The sequence below is a fragment of the Microtus pennsylvanicus genome, chromosome 7 (genome assembly GCF_037038515.1).
Source record: "Microtus pennsylvanicus isolate mMicPen1 chromosome 7, mMicPen1.hap1, whole genome shotgun sequence".
Lineage (NCBI taxonomy): Eukaryota > Metazoa > Chordata > Mammalia > Rodentia > Cricetidae > Microtus > Microtus pennsylvanicus.
The window spans coordinates 100,073,153-100,090,713 of NC_134585.1; the positions used below are offsets into that span (position 1 = coordinate 100,073,153).

General features: G+C 42.8%; 1 protein-coding gene across 1 annotated transcript in view; it reads right to left on the minus strand.

Annotated features, from left to right (window-relative positions):
- Frrs1 (ferric chelate reductase 1) overlaps positions 1-12,054 on the minus strand; it is a 39,176-nt gene extending 27,122 nt beyond the window's left edge. Inside the window, exon 1 of the mRNA XM_075981512.1 lies at positions 11,965-12,054. The gene's annotated coding sequence lies outside the window, so the exon portion shown is untranslated. The remainder of the gene's footprint in view (positions 1-11,964) is intronic.
- Between the last annotated feature and the right edge of the window lie 5,507 nt (positions 12,055-17,561).

A 17,561-nucleotide genomic window follows, 5' to 3' on the forward strand; every position in this document is an offset into this window, starting at 1 on the left:
CAGCTTTAATAACACAGGGCAGGAATCCTACATAATTACTTGCTTTCAATGCTTGGTTCTCCAAATTCTTGAGCTACATAATAAAAAGAGTGTAGTATGTGATCTAAATCTCAGTTTTATCAAAAACGCCAACTGTAGGACTTCACCAAGATTCTACTTCCCAACCTGAAAATAAAAATGAGTTCTTTTATTTTAACAAGATGAAAATATAACCCAACGTCCAAGAGGAAAGCTAATGAGCGATTTTATGAATATGACAAAACCAGCTGTGGTGCCAGAATCAGGAACAGAGGCAGGAGATCTCTTTGAGATTGGCACAAGACTGTCTACATAGAAAGTTCCAGACCAGCCAGAACTACAGTGTGGTCTGTCTCTAAAGTAAAAAAAAAAAAAAAAAAAAAAAAAAAGGATACGATGAAAAAACAGTAACCTGGTTCAATAAAAACACCTCACCTCACCTCACCCTGAGAAGCTTAGAGGAATGTCTCTTCTGGATTTTTGTTTGTTTTCGAGACAGGGTTTCTCCAGAGCCCTGGCTGTCCTGGAACTAGCTCTGTAGACCAGGCTGGCCTCAAACCCACAGAAATCTGCCTGCCTCTGCCTCTGCTGGGATTAAAGGTGCACCCAACCACCTTCCTTTATCTCTTCTGGATTCAACAATCATTATCTGAACAAATTTCTCCCAACTTCCTATTAAACTAACTGTAACAGCAGGTGTATCATCTAATCTGCAATATAGAGAACAATGTCCAGAAAAACCTGGAACCCCAGACATTTCTGAATTAAGAAATGACTGTCAGCTAAATGTCACATAAACCTCTTCTTGACTTCCCCTTTTCAGCTGTGTGTTAGAAAAGCAGCCACTCTATCCCAACCCCATCCTCCTCTAGCCCAGATCCACAGTACGCCAGGGGACTAGAAATAGCTGGGCAGGGTCATGTTACATGGCACTATGTTTAACTCTGTGGACAGGCTGCAGCTCATTCTCCACAGAAATGGAACTTTCTATGTCACGGATGTGGTCAGAAACCAGCATCTGTTCTGGAAGATACACATTCTATCTCAGGAGCTACCAAGTAGAACAGCATGGGGCCCAGGAGTCCTGTGCTCACCTACCTTCCGTCTAACATCAGTTATATAGAATTCTCCTCTGTAAAAGTGATATGTGCAACCAATCATGACCTTCAGAAAAAGCATGAGAAGCATAACGCTTCTATGCAGACTTAGAAGAAAAGCATGACCCAAGGAAGCAGAATATTAACAAATGTCACTGGTCCTTAGGCAAAGCAGTTGGAGATTTTTCAAGTAAATCCTGGCTTCTAAAGCCTTCTGTTAGGAGGAAACCTGTTACTATAATTTTAGGGAGAAATCCTCCAGCACCAGGTACCCCAACAGGTGGGCTCAGCCACCCATCCCAAAACTCCAATTGGAGAGATATGTAATAGCAAAAATCAGAGACAAAGGACTCAATCCAATTCTTCCACAGGGAAGATAAACAACAGAGGGGTTCAGTGATCTGAAGAATTGGGGCAGTGAGCAAGAGGTACAAGAGAGGTCTGACTAGCCATAATGTCAGCTCTTATCCAATGACCCGTCACTGCTGTCACTGCTGGAGGGGAGCAATCTGGTTCCCCTAAAATGATTGCCCTACTCCAGGATACCATTTCACCATCCAATTATTGTCCTCACCTGCCCTGCGAGTTTGTACTGTTTCCAGAACCCAAGGTGAAAGCAAGTTGACGACATAGAATCTCTCTGACTCCAGCCTCAAGCATTTTCGTTATCCCATGTGCCCAAGGGAAGAGTCAGTGTTGTAAGAGACTGGCTTGCCTTCACAACCAAGCAAGAGGCACAGAAGAAGGTGGAGGTCACAATTTAAGTGGTCTTGGCCCAAGGTATTAAAACAAGTAAATAGAGTTATGTGTCGTTCATTAAAAAATATATATATATATAGCAGGACCCGTGCCATAGCTCAGTGGGTAAAAGCATTTGCCAGCCAGTCTGACTACCTGAATTTGATCCCTGAATTCCATGCAAACGTCGAAGTAGAGAACCAAGTCCCAAGAGATGTCCTCTGACCTCTGCCCGTGTGTGCGCACATGTGTGCACGTGCACACACATACACACTACTAAGTTTTAAGTTTTTTGAAAAGTATGGGGTGTGGTCAGTGGTAGAAACCTTGCCAAGATAGCACGCGCAATCCTTGCCCCCAACCGACATCTCCGTAAGAAAACAAAAAGTTGATTGATTAAGCCCACAAATGAATAATCAAGTGCTGTCATGCTGCATTCAAGGTCTACAAACTATATATCCCTAGCTGGTCCACACGGCAACAGCCTCTCTTAACTAGGAAGAAAGAATCATGTTTTTAAAAAAAAAAAAAGCAAGGGGCTGGAGACATGCTCTGTGGCTAAGGGTACTTGTTCTTTTAAAGGACCAGGGTTCGCTTCCCAACACCCACATCAGCTGACTCCTGTATTAATCAGGGTTCTCTAGAGTCACAGAAGTTATGGACTGAGTATCTGTCTGTCTGTCTATCTATCTATCTATCTATCATCTATTTATTATCTATCAATCTAAACCATTACTATCCTTAAAGTACTTGAAAGCCTTCAAGATTTTTTTGTTGTTTGTTTGTTTCAGTTTGGTTGGGGGAGGGGGCAGCATTTAAGACAGTTTCTCTGTAGCTTGTGCTACACTTCAGGGCTGTTCTGGAACTCACTCTGTAGACCAGGCAGGCCTCAAACTCACTCACAGCGATCAGATCACTTCTACCTCCCAAGTGCTGGAATTAAAGATGTGCACTGACCACTGCCCAGATAAAGCCTACACAGTTTCAATCCACTACATTCTAGCACGAAAACAATCACTTCCTTCTTCACTTGGGTGTTTTATCTGCATGTTCATCTGTACACCACATTCGTGCAGTGCCAGGGCTTTGGACCCTTTGGAACTGGAATTGCAAACTGTTGTGAGCCACCCTGTGCGTGCTGGGAATCAAATCTGAGTCCCCTGCAAGAGCCGCCAGTGCTCCTAACCACTGAGCTGAGACATCTCTCGAACCCCTTTGTCTTAGCTTCAGTTTCTATTGCTGTGAAGACACCATGACCATGGCAACTTTTATAAAAGAAAACATTTAGTTGGGCAGCTTACAGTTTCAGAGGTTCAGTCCATTATCAACATGGCAGAGTGCAGGCAGACATGGTGCTGGAGAAGGAACTGAGGGTTCTACATCTTGCAGGCAACAGGAAGCAACCTGAGACACTGGGTGTGGCTTAAGCATATATGAGCTCTCAAAGTCTACCTCCACTGTGACACACTTCCTCCAATAAGGTCACACCCACTCCAACAAAGCCACACCTCTTAATAGTGCCACTCCCTTTGGGGACCATTTTCTTTCAAACCACCACACCACACCCTTCCTTTTTTCTTTTTCTTTCTTTGGTTTTTTTTTTTTTTTTTGAGTCTCCCATTATATGGGTACTCTTTTGGAATGAGTACAAAGTATCACCATTAACTTCTTAGGTAAATAGATTTCACCATGAACAACATGAGTAGGGAATTCATTGTGACAATTGTTCACATAGAAGCAGCATCCCTTCATCCACGGCTTCTGCTTCAGTTCCTGCCTGCAGATTCTTGGTTTGAACTGTGATGTGAAAGGGTCAACTGAAATAAACTCTTTCCTCCCCATTACTTTTGGTCATGGTGTTTATTGAAACAATAGAAACGCTAAGGAAGACAACAGTCTTGCTTAATTCAAACTGCTCAGTCACTTTAGGAATCTGAGGAACAATGCAGAGATTCCCCATAGGATCTATAAAGAAGAAAGGATGTAGAACAACTAGTTCAGTGCTTGGAGGGAAAAGTGTCCATAAATAATCTACAGGAAGCCCAGCAGTGGTGGTGCACACCTCTAATCCCCACTCCAGAGGCTGAGGCAGACAAACCTGTCTCAGGAGGGTGGGGCGGGGGGGGTGGGGACAAGTGGGATGGTCGTGGTGCACACCTTTAGTCCAGCACTCAGGAGGCAGACGCAGGTAAGTCTCTGAGCTCGAGGCCAGCCTGCTCTAAAGAGTGAGTTCCAGGACAGCCACGGCAACAAAGAGAAACCCTGTCTTATGAAGAGAAAGAGAGAGAAAGAAGAGAGAGAGAGAAGACAGAGAGAGAAGAAGCAGCTGAGAAATGGCTCAGTGATTAAGAGGTCATACTGCTCTTGCAGAGGACCTGAGTTGAATCCCTAAAACTCAAAACCCAAATCAGACAGCTCACAACTGCCTGTAACTCCAGTTCCACGATGACCTGACGCTTCTGGCTTCTGCCAGCATTCACATGCACACACACAGAAACACACACATCATTAAAAGTAAAAATGAATCTTTTAAAACATTGGTAAACCTGGTCGCCATTATGTGCCATCACCCTTAATTTCTGGATCAGCATTTACACTCATTTCTTCCAGACACCGCAGTGCTTAACAGCTGGGATTTGCCAGACTTCTGATTAAACCTTCTAAAATCTTTCAGAAACTCTGTCTCTCCTTTGTTCTAGTAACTTCACCTTCCTAGAAAACTTCCATACCAAGGAATAAATTGACTGCGATAGCTGAATCTCAAATGATAGGGAAGTCAAAAACTGGGTCAAGGATTTCTGCTTGCCAAGATTTTTTTTTTAATTTTTTTTAAAAAGTTCCACACTTTTTCACAGCAGGAAGCGGGGGGGAGGTAAAAATGACACAAATATGTACAGTAAGGACCTGATTCAGACACCAAAGTCATGGAAAATGAGAGGTGAGAAAATGGCTGTCATACTTTCTGAGCTTACTTTCAGAAAGAAAAGAAGAGGTGAAAATAAGCTTTAGGGGACAAGTGAAGAACAATCTAAGCAGAACAAAAGTCAAATGTCACAAATAGTCTTCGTAAGCATATTAGGGGCCACATACGTAGCTCAATTGATAAGAGTGCTTGCCTAATGGGTTTTTGATCCTACTGCACGTACTGGCTTTGTGGGAGCCTAGGCAGTTTGGATGCTCACCTTACTAGACCTGGATAGAGGTGGGTGGTCCTTGGACTTCCCACAGGGCAGGGAACCCTGATTGCTCTTTGGGCTGACGAGGGAGGGGGACTTGACTGGGGGGAGGGGGAGGGAAATGGGAGGCGGTGGCGGGGAAGAGACAGAAATCTTTAATAAATAAATAAATTAAAAAATAATAATAATAAAAACAGAAAAAAAAAGAGTGCTTGCCTATCGCATAGGAAGCCCTGTGTCTCCATCCACATCACTGCACAAAACTACGTATGATGGAGCACATACATCTGTAATCCCAGGACTCAGGATACAGGGCCAGGTGGGCCAGAAGTTCTAGGCTATCTTCAGCAACATTGTAAAACCAGGTTCTACTACATGACTTTTGTCTCAAATTAAACCTGCCTTTTACATGAAGATAGCCATTCCCGTGAGTTTCTGTTTCTCTAGTGCTCTCTCCCCCTCCTCACAAGCCAACTCCCTCCTCTCTCTCCGACTATGTGTGCCTGAGTGTCTGTGTGTTTACTGTGCATGTGTGTATACAAATGTTTGTAGATCACATCTATGTGCAGATATATGTCTTCCTAGTCAATTGCTCCCTTATGTATTGAAGCAGAGTCTCTTGTTTGAACCAGAGCTCACCAATTTGACTAGCTAGCTGGCTCCAGGGGTCTCATCCGCTGCCTCCTAAGCCCTGGGATTACAGGCAGAGCACCACAGTGCATTTACGTAACTGTCCTCAGACTTCCGCAGCAAGTCCTTTACCCACTGAGCCATCTCCCCACCTCCATCTATCCATCCCTGTGACTTTCACCCTTGGCCACCATCTTCCCATTTCTCACCCAGTTTCTCACTGGCTCATCACCCCCATGCCGTCTGGGATGTTTCATAACCTTTCCACTGTTCTAAACCCACATCTGCCATCCTGTGACTCAACTGTTCATGTGAGTGGCAGTAAGTTCAACTTGCTGAATGAGATGCACACTTTTTCCTCCGGCCTGGTTCTTGTGTCTGCTTATGGCCTGTTGACATCTCAGAATGGGATACCACACACGCGTACCAGGTCTGTCACCCGTGCTGTGCAGAGCCCACCACCACTGCCCAGCCCTTTCCATCTTCCTCTGCCATCTGTTTCCTGCCGCTGCTGCCTCTGTCCGCTGTTTCCTCTAACGCCCTCTCTTTCATCCCAAGCTAATGAAGAACTCTTGCTCCTATACTCGCTCCATCTGTCTTAGTCAGGGTCCTCTAGAGGCACAGAACTTGTGGGATGAGCATGTGTGTGTGAATATATATATGTGTCCGTATGTATGTGTGTGAATATATATATATGTGTGTGTGTGTGTGTCCATGTATGTATGTGTGTGAATATATATGTATATATGAAATGTATTGAAATGACTCCCAGGCTGCAGTCCAACTAACCCAACAATAACTATCATCTGTGAATGGAAAGCCCAAGAATACTACTGTCCCACAAGGTTGGGTGTCTCAGCTGGTCTTCTATATATGCCTGAATCTGGAACAAGTAGGCTCCAATGCCAGTGGAGGAATATACGTGTTGGCAAGGCAAGGGCAAGCAGGCAAAGAACAAGCGCTTCTTTCTTCCATTGTCCTTATATAGGCTTCAGGCAGAAGGTGTGGTCCAGAACAAAGGTGTCTTTCCACCTCAAGATCTTGATCAAAGGCAGGTGTCATCCTGCCTCCAGATCTAGATCTAGGAAGCCAGCATCAAGATTTCTGGATTATAGTTCATTCCAGATACAGCCAAGCTGCCAACCAAGAATAGCCATCAAACCACCCTAACTTCACTTCACCCCACCAGATGGTCTCCTAAAGAGCAATTTCCATCAGTCTCCTCTTTCCCCATTTATTACCTACTCAGAAATCATTAAGGGTGCCAGTATAAGCCATATTGTGTTTCATACTTTTTAGCTTAGTTCAAATTTCGAGGACATTTTTCTCTATGCTACACTATACTGTCAACGTAACATGTACTAGATCTTGTTTTTTCTATTTATGCTCTGTCTCCTAACTGGAACCTCTTGTTTTCTCATCAATTTCCTACTTAATATATGTATGTGTATGTGTGTTTATACACACACATATACACACATGCACATATATAGGACCTATAGATGACTCAGTGGGTTAAGGTTCATGTCACCAAGCCTGATGACCTGAGCTCAATCCTTGGGATCAACATGGTGGAAAGGGAAGGAGGGTTAAAATGTTTATGTACAGATGGGCATGGAGGTGCATACTTTTGATCCCAGCACTAGGGAGGCAAACGCAGGCAGATCTCTCCAAGTTCAAGGCCAGCCTGGTCTACAGAGTGAGTCCAGGACAGCCAGACCTGTTACAAAGAGAAACACTGTCTTGAAAACCAAAAAAAAAAAAAAAGCACATATACGTTTATAGCATAAAGATATAGACAAAACTCTCCATACACTTGCTTACACACACACGCAAACACACACACACATACACACACACACACACACGCAAACACACACACACACACGTGCACACTGACCTTCAATCCCAGCACTCAGAAGACAGAGGCAGATTGAGTTCAAGTCCAACCTGTTCTAGAGTTCCTGGACAATCAGGGATACACAGAGAAACCCTGTCTCAATTAAACAAAAGTACAAAAAATAAATAAATAATAAAATGCACAAGACTAATAAATCTCAGTATTACCAAGGATATAAAGAACTGAACACTTGGAACCAAATAGAAGACCCAGATATCAATCCACACATCTTCGAACACCCGATTTTTGACAAAGAAGCAAAAAATATCAATTGGAAAAAAGAAAGCATATTTAACAAGTGGTGCTGGCATAACTGGATTTCAACATGTATAAGAATGAAAATGGATGCACGAAACTCAAGCCCAAATGGATCAAAGACCTCAACATAAAGCCAACCACACTGAACCTTATAAGAGAAAGTGGGAAATATGCTTGAACTAATTGGCACAAGAGACCACTTCCTAAATATAACCCAGCAGCACAGACTCTGAGAGAAACAATTAATAAATGGGACCTCCTGAAACTGAAAAGCTTCTGTAAAGCAAAGGACACTGTCAACAAGACAAAATGACAGCCTACAGAATGGGAAAAGATCTTCACTAACCCGACATCAGACAGAGGTCTGATCTCCAAATTATACAAAGAACTCAAGAAATTGGACACCAAAAGAACACATAATCCAATTAAAAAAAATAGAGTACAGACCTAAACAGAGAACTCTCAACAGAGGAATCTAAAATGGCTGAAAGACACTTGAGGAAATGTTCAACATTCTTAGTCATCAGAGAAATGCAAATCAAAACAACTCTGAGATTCCATCTTACAACTGTAAGAATGGCCAAGATCTGAGGGCAATTTATGCTCGAGAGGTTGTGGGGAACACTTCTGCACTGCTGGTGGGAATGCAAGCTGGTACAACCCCTTTGGATGTCAGTGTGGCGACTTCTCAGAAAATTAGGAAACAACCTTCCTCAAGACCCAGTAATACCACTTTTGGGTATATATCCAAAGATGCTCAGTCGTGCCACAAGGACATATGCTCAACTATGTTCATAGCAGCTTTGTTTGTCATAGCCAGAACCTAAATGCCCCTCAACCAAAGAATGGATAAGGAAAATGTGGTACATTTACACAAGAAGTACTACATAGCAGAAAAAAAAGACAGCTTGAATTTTGCAGGCAAATGGATAAAGTCAGAAAACATTATTTTGAGAGAGGTAACGCAGACACAGAAAGACAACTAACACATGTACTCACTCATAGGTGGTTTTTAAACATAAAGCAAAGAAAACCAGCCTACAAACCACAATAACAGAGAACCTAGACAACAATGAGGACACTAAGAGAGATATACATAGATCTAATCTACTTGGGAAGTAGAAAAAGACAAAATCTCCTGAGTAAATTGGGAGCATGGGGACCTTGGGGGAGGGCTGAAGGGGGAAAGGGAGAGGTAGGGAGGGGAGCAGAGAAAAATGTAAAGCTCAATAAAAATCAATTTTAAAAATAATAATAATAAAATAATCAAATTTTAAAAAAGAACCGAGCACTCATGCAGAGTACAGAGAGTAAACTGTCACAATGCTTTCAAAAGAAATTTCACAGTGCCCTAGTAAGCTAAAAATAAGGTTAACCTCTGCCAAGACATCCACTTCTACAAATTCATCCTATAGGAAAAAACACTCAGACAGTTAGTCAAGGAAAATTTAAAATAGCAAAGCTTAAAGATAATGTAAGGGAAGGGAAGTAGTGACACACGCCTTTAATCCCAGCAATCACGAGACAGAGGCACGTTAATCTCTTTAAATTCGAGGCCAGCCTGATCTACAAAGTGAGTTCCTGGACAGGCAGAGCTGTTATATAGAGAAACCAGGCTCCAAAAAATAAAAAAATAAAAAATAAGATAATTTGGCGGCTGGAGAGATGGCTCAGAGGGTAAGAGCACTGGCTGCTCTTCCAGAGGTCCCGAGTTCAATTCCCAGCAACCACATGGTGGCTCACAACCATCTATAATGAGACCTGGTGTCTTCCTTGCCAGCAGTACATTGTATGCTTAATAAATAAATATTTAAAAAAATAAGATAATTTAAAAGCTTGCAAAAATAAACTGTGTTATAGCTAAACTATGGACTACTATCTACCAAGTTCTAGAAGGAACACAGAAGAAGGCAGGAAAGACAGCACACAGGAGACAGAGGTGGGACCATCGGGAGTTCAAGGGCACCCTCAGCTTCACAGCAAATTTCAGGCCAGTCTAGGCTGTGTGACGCATGAGATTCTGTCTCAAAAGCAAGAGAAGAATGAAATAGTTTCTGAAGACAAAGACAACAACTAATTATTAAGTGTTTCACGAGGATTAACTCAACTCGCAAAATTCCTAAAACATTTAAGTAAAAGAATGAACAGGGCAGTTGTGGCGCATGCCTTCACCCAGCACTCAGAAGGAAGAGGCAGGCAGATCTCTGAGTTTGAAGCCAGCCTGGTCTACAGATAGAGTTCCAAGACAGCCAGAGCTACACAGAGAAACCCCGTCTCAAAAAGAAAGCACACACACACACAAAGTAAAGGCACATTAATGCCACACTGAGAAGTAAAAACTTAAGGAAACTGCAAAATGCTACATAGTGTACCAAAACGTACACAAATGAGCATAAAAGGAAAAAGAGAAGGAAAAAAGCACTATGCAATGCTTCTAACAGTTCTTAACGGTGGTCATTTACCCTTAGAATCACAGAACGGGAAGTAGAGGGCATTTCCTCTCTTTAATGCCCTTTCTCAGATACAGACAGATGACAGAGAGAAACAGACATATAGACAAACACACACTCACATCTATGTGAATTAATATATGTAATAAATCTTTTTTTTCTTTCAAAATCTAAAACGGCTATTTTATTGTTCTAGGTAAGTATTGTTCATATCTGTCATTAAAATGTTACTTATGCTAATGTGCATCACTGTTTTAAATTTCAGTTTGACTTCCTTTTTTGTTTCTTTGAGACAGGGTCTCACTCTGTAACCTACACTGGCCTCGAACTTACTGTGTAGCCCAGACTGGCCTCAAACTCAAGGCAATCCTCCTGCCTTGGCCTTCCAGGTATTAGGATTACAGGGGTAAGCCACCATACCGAATTCCAGTTTGAATTTCTAATATGACAAATACCCCAGTTGATACAGTAGACATAAACAAAAGCTCTTTGACTTCAATACTCCTCAATGAGAGCAGAGCTCAGCTTGGAATCTGCTGCCAGAAGTCAATGTCATAAACTCAGCCAAGGCTATACTGGTGGGAAACAGACCAGCTATACCCAGAGCCTCCCTTCTTTATTGAGAATTTCACGCATGGATATAATTCTTTGATCAGATCTACCCCCTAAGTGTGCAGCAGCGGCCCACGCCTTTAATCCCAGCACTCCAGAGGCTAGTGGATATCTGTGAGTTCAAGGCCAGCCTGGTCCATGGAAAGTTCCAGGCCAGTCCGGGCTATTGAATGAGACCATAAGTCAGGTCTCCATTTAAAACACCTTATTTCTTTGGAATCTTGCCTAACTATGCCAACTGATATAAGTGTCCTCCTCTTAGAAATATTACTATAAAACTTGTAACATGATTTTCCTGCCACAATTGGTGACTGACAGGTAGCAACAAAAAAGACATGCCCCAATGCTTTCGTAAATTGAATTTCAAAAGAGTCTGACATTCCCTGAGCAGAAAGGCATGCCACTGAAGGCAGAGCAAAAAGAAACGTCTGCCTACTAATTGACTACTAAAACTTTGCTGAACAAAACTTCCTCTGCAAATTCTAGCTTTGATACCAAGAAACCAACAGATAAATCACACCTCTGTATTAACGAAGTGTAATAGACTCTCTCTTTTTCCTTCTCTTAATTCAGGAAAGGAAGACTTTGAACTGAAAGTTCAAAGTTTAGCTGTGTTACAAAAAATTCCACATACCAATTCAGTAGTTGAAAATTTCCCTTTGACCTTAGGCGTCATGACAAAAGCAAAAAGGGGAGAGAGAGAGGAGAGAAGGAAAGAGAAAAAGAGAGAAACGTTCACGTGGACAATTATGACATTGGAGTTAAATGTAAAAACCAAGTTGCTGTTGTTCAATTTTTCTTATGGTGCACAAATAAAGTCAGTACTTTGCAGGCCTACTTGCCTGTCCTTGCAACTACCCCTTTCTTGGGATTAGGGTTCGTCACTCAAAGTCACGAGGCTTACGAGCCTAAATCTTCAGGGAGATCAAGAAAACCCTGCTGGCGAGCGCAGCCCCCATCCCGCCTCCTGACTGCCCCTGTCGGCGCAGCTGCCAACGCTCGCCGCTGTCGCCCAGCTGGCTTCGATTTTTATAAGCTTTGCCAAGAGTCTTGACAGCGAAAACTAAACAGAGAGGGACTCTTACCTTGGGCAGAGGCAGCCTGACCGACTTCCGCCTCGGTTCCAGCCGGTACCGCGGAGCAGCAGCTGGGCGGAGCCAGTTCACTGGGAAGGCAGGCTGCCTGGTTGCCAAGCTGCACAACCTGATTTCCAAGCAAGGACGGCTTTTAGGACTACGTATTTGAAACTAAAAGGTTCTGTTTCTAAAATACTCTTTAGGTTTTTACTCACTAGTAATTGTTGCCCTGAGGAAATATCACTTTTTTGTCTGTGTTTCTCTACAAATGTCTTTGAATGCACACCTGTTGCCTATAATGCTTAAGACAAAAGGCACCTACTTGTGTCTAAGCAAGGTAGCCAGATTCAAAAAACAATAGAATACCCACTCTCACTGGAATTTCATTTTGCAGTATGAGACACGCTAATAGCTGTGTGTGTGTGTGTGTGTGTGTGTGTGTGTGTGTGTGTGTGTGTGTGTTAATGATTGGTTGAATATGGAATTCAAATTTACCATGAGAATTTACAGAGCTACCCCCCCCATTTGCTTTGTTTTCGTTTTGTTTTCCTTTTGTTTTGTTTGAGACAGGGTTTCTCTGTGTAGCCCTGGCTGTCCTAAAACTCGTTCTGTAGACCAGGCTGGCCTCGAACTCCCAGAAATCCGCTTGCCTATGCCTCTAGTTTAATCCTAGGTTAGGCCTGCACCACCACACCTGGTTTTGGCCTACACACACACACACACACACACACACACCTTTTTTTTTTAACTCCCGCAGCGCCCCACAAACTATTCAATCACCTACAAAAGGTTCTAAAGGAATCAGAGTGCACAAAGTATAAAAGATGTGACAGAATTCTTTTACTTCGTAAAGTGCTACCTGAAATGCATGGGATTTGTTTCGTTCACTTTCCTCTTAAGCCTTTAGTCTGTGTCTTGCATTATTTTGCAAAAGAAAATGTTCAGGGCTAAGGAAAAGAACTGTATTTGAAAATGTTAAGCACGTCGCTTCCCAACCTTGACTAACCTGTGCGGACTTGGAGAAAGATCACGAGGCATGCTTTGACCTGTGGATACCCATTGCCCAACACCAGTAAATTCTCTAAATCCATTTGAAGAGAGAAGAGGTAGAGAAGAACACCCACCTCTAAACTGTCTAGCAAGAACTAGTAACGATCAACAATCTACCCCTCCCCAGCCCCATCCCCACCCCCACAGCAGCCGCCCCAGGAGATTAAGAGAGGCTTTAAATAAGATGAGAGTCCAGATCCTGTTTTCCAACCTAAAGCAGCTTGGAACATTAAAACTTTCTAGGTCAGCTGATTTTCAGTACAGGGCCACAGGCTTGGGGTCCAATCCGTGCCCCAACAAGCCACACTCCTCCCGCAACAAGACAGCCATTCTCCATAAGTAAATTTTAAAAGACAAGCTAATAATGAAAAGCAAAAGGAAAGATTTATTTAATGTATTTGACTACCTAGGGAAGAGGAACAAAGAGATCTGGCCACACGTGCACACATACACACACACACACACACACACACACACACACACACACACACACACACCAGTCTGCCTTTCCTGTAGGATAAAAGGATAGGGTTCAAAGAGGCAGCTGGTCAAGGTGTGGTCCCAGACCCACCAAGGTCTCAGCTCAGGATCTCTCTGGCAAAGTCATATGAAAAGAAAGTTCTCAACCTTTCTCTGGGAGACAAATTCCTCCTCTGGAGCCCTCCCCCCCCCAGCTTCAACTGTCTCAGCTCCCAGCAGGATATACCTGGAGATATTCCATTTCAATAGTTTGATCACCAAAGGGAAGAGTACAAATGTCCCCTTAGATGTTTTCATTCCAACCTGAGAGACTGGTTACTGCAAGGCAGTGGCTTAGCTATCCACACATCTGTGATCAGACAGGCCGTGTTTGCTTTGCAGGCCAACAGTATGCTAAAAAGTCTATGAAAACGAATAACACTTCCGATAACTTACCACAGTCTTACGCAGTGAAGACTGGAAGTTGCTGGGTGAGCTGAATGATGAGGCTAGCCTTTTCCAAAGACACCCTTCCCAGGCCTATCACTTCCCTCCAAGTCCACAGCTAAATTCTTCTTATCAGCCACCCCAGTTGTTCACCTCCACAGCCAGTTTCTTCTTCAGCTGCTTATCAGTTGTTACAAAAGAGGCCAGGTTTATTTAAAATGGCCAGTGGAGCCTGAAATCGAAGACACTGGAAGTTCTCTACGGTAGAGAATCAGCTCTTCCTAACCTACCTTCAGGGCCCCTTTATAGCTCTCAGCCTGTCTCATATCCCTTCCTTTGGCTATCAGACTACTGAGACAAAGGACCCCAAGAAATTAGAGCTCTCCCAGGAAACTCTACAAAGGAAAAGAAAAAGGCTGGTGGGGACAGCCAGAGAAGGAACTTGTCTCCAGGAGAGATTTACAACTTGTGCTTGTAGCCTTGCAGGACAGAATGGAAGCCAGACCGTGGCAAGCAGGACCACACCTTGGCCACGTAAGCCTAGCTATGTATGTATTATCACTTGACTTCCAATTTAAAACTTTCTTTTGTAAGAAATATCAAATCTGAGTCTTTTTTATCAAATGCTATAAAACTTTTATTTAAGAGAGCAGATAGATAAAATGCTGTGTGTTCAGACAATAGAAGATTAGTTAGCCATTTGTTTTCCTTTTTCCTTTTTCAGTTTCTTCTTCTTCTTCTCCTCCTCCTCCTCTTCCTTCTTCTTCATTTTTGTCTGTGTTTGAATTCATTGATGCTTTCGAGATAGGATCTTACTATTTGCTCCTGGCTGGCCTGGAACTTGCTATCCAGATAAGGATAGCCTGAAACTTCCACCAGTCTTCCTGCCGCTGACACCTGATTCCTGTGATGGGGTCACAGGAATACACCACCACATCCATTTTATTCTGCCAGACAAAGGAGGAGCCTGTGGCCTGTGCTACACAGTGACTAACCCTATGGTCATTGTGCTAAGTAAAATAGCCTAGTCTTCCAACTTGGGAAAATCCCTGATATACCCATGGAATTTTCCTAGTAATTGAAACTAAAAATAGTTCCTTCGTGAATCCAGGCATATGCCTGTAGTCCACTCAAGACACTAAGGGAAAGAGCATGTTAATACGAGGCCATCCTGGGTTATTCAGCAAGACCCTGTAACAAAGAGACAAAAATGACTTCTCTGCCAAGTAAAAGATCAGACTTTCTGAAATCAGTCTCATTTGGGTTGAAATCCCAGCTTTGCTGACTAACAGCTGGCTGCCAGTGAAGCCATTTAACCTCCTAATCTCTCTTTGTCTGTATAAGAAAATTTGTGTACATAAGTAGGGTGGTTATGTATATTATTTCATGGTGTACTATTTCATCACATGAGAACTTCTGTGGTCTTGAGAACTGGCTTCTGACACTCTCTTTACTAGCTACCGTTAGAGTGACAATATACACATATGTGAGCTGCCATCCCCACAGCCACGCAGTCACTAAATACTCCGTCTTCTACTCCTGAACTCAAGCATAGCTTCAGAACACTCCTCAGCACATGAGGCCAGGGAATCTACGCCAGTGGGTGGGAAGTTACACCCCCCAGAAGCAAGCCCTACCGCAGGGATTACAGCACTCCTTCTACTTCTCATTTCTAGGAGCAAAACAAAAAGCAGATATTAAATGCATGGTCTTACATTAATTAAGTAGTAGGAAGATAGGAAGCCTCTTGTTTTGCTTTTCCCCTCCTCAAACTCACTTTGAATTTCAGTTCATTTGAAGGCTGGTATTATCAACCATAATGAAAGCATAGTTGACATTTTTCAACCCCTTTAATTGTATTATTTTCTTTTTCTGTCCTTTTAATTTAGTGGCATGCAATATTACATTTCATAATGAAATACTGCAGGCATGGCACTGCTGACCAAAGGGAAATATTAGAGGGTTGACTTGGCTTAACCAAGATAATAAGATCTCTGTTGATTATCTGTAGACATGTAGACGTGGCACGAAGTCAAAAACCTTGGTGATTAGAGTCAGTGGCCTCTTCTATTTCCTCTGAATTAGGGTTACACTGCACTAAAATTTCTGTCCTATTATTATTAAATCTGCTAAAGTGAATGTAAAAAAAGAAACCAAAAAATTAAATAAAGTAAAATGAAATTTAAAATCTAATCATCTCAATTGGTTTTTACTTACCCAATTATATAATAATGCAAGAATAGTATGATTTACCACAGAACTTTGCTTAACGGTTCTTGCACTGTGGGAAAGGGGTCATTTATTTTTGAGATGACCCATCTCATGCTGAGGGTCTTGAATATATAAGGATGTAAAGTAGTCTCCAGTACTGGGAAAAGACTGCATATCATTACAGTAAGAGCAAGAAAGAATAGATTTATCAGTTGAGTCAAGTGTCGTTTGTTTTAAGTACAAAACATTACATAATCAAGGCAACGGGTATAACTTAAGCTCTGGCAGCCCATTTAGCCATTTCCGTAATAATCTTCCCCCCCCCCTCAATTAAGTAAACCTTCAAAGTTGTAGGATTTTAAATTTGACTACTGGTAAGCAAAGAGGTAAGATAAGTTCTCTGCTCCCAAGAGTCCGTCAGCAGGACAAGCAACAACACATTCATCAATGGTTGCTTCTTTGTTTTAACAACTTCTGTATAAGGGTGTGGGAGCCTAGAAAAGTCCTAGTGCTGTGTGAGTCCTTCCCTAAGAAGGAAAAAGAAGGAATTTCCCAGTAATTAGAAAGAAGGGAATCCTAGACAGAAAGCTTGGGGAGGAGGAGACCTTGTGTCTCACTGATGGGCAGAATGGACAGTGATTCCTGCTCCTCAACCCCAAAAGACAGAGCTTCGTCTACCCTCTGTGTCCCTCCCTTGAATACAAGACCAAGAGGCTTTTCCCCCAAAGCATCTATTTGCATAAACCTTAACTGCAGATATAAATGTGGGATCCTCACAGGACAACAGTATCAAACCAAGGGGTTCAAGTCCATTCTGCTTTTATCAAAGCACCAGCCAGGGAATGTGAATTAAAAGAGGCCAAACAAGAAAGTCAAGAACAGCAGGAGTGAGGAATACGTAAAGATTGGGTTAGAAGTAGAGATGTGGATAACTTGGGAAATGGAGCGAGAACTCAAGGCAGGAACCTGGAGATGGGAACTGAAGCAGAAACCACAGGGGACTGCCACTGACTGGCTTGCTTTCTATGACTTGCTCAACCTGCTTTTTCTACAACCCAGGAGCACCTACCCAGGGGTTGAACTGCTCACAGTTAGAGGGGTAGGCCCTCTAACACCAATCATTAATAAGGAAAACCCCCCAACAAATTTGCCCATGGCCTGTCTAACAGAGGCATTTTCTCAGTTCAATATGCTGGTGTCTCAACTAGACTTGGGCTGCACCTTCACCCATAGCCTCTCCTGGGCCCCCTTCTGGTGCTCTGATGATACCACATGTACCAAGCCTCAGCTTCGCTCCGTGAACCTTTGAATCCTGGAGCTCCCACTGAAATACAGGTTGTCATTTCATGTCCTCTGTCCACAGCTGGGCGGACTGGAAGAAAACCAATGTCAAGATCTTTGCTCTAAGTTTGATCTTGCAGAGTCACCAAGTGGAATTA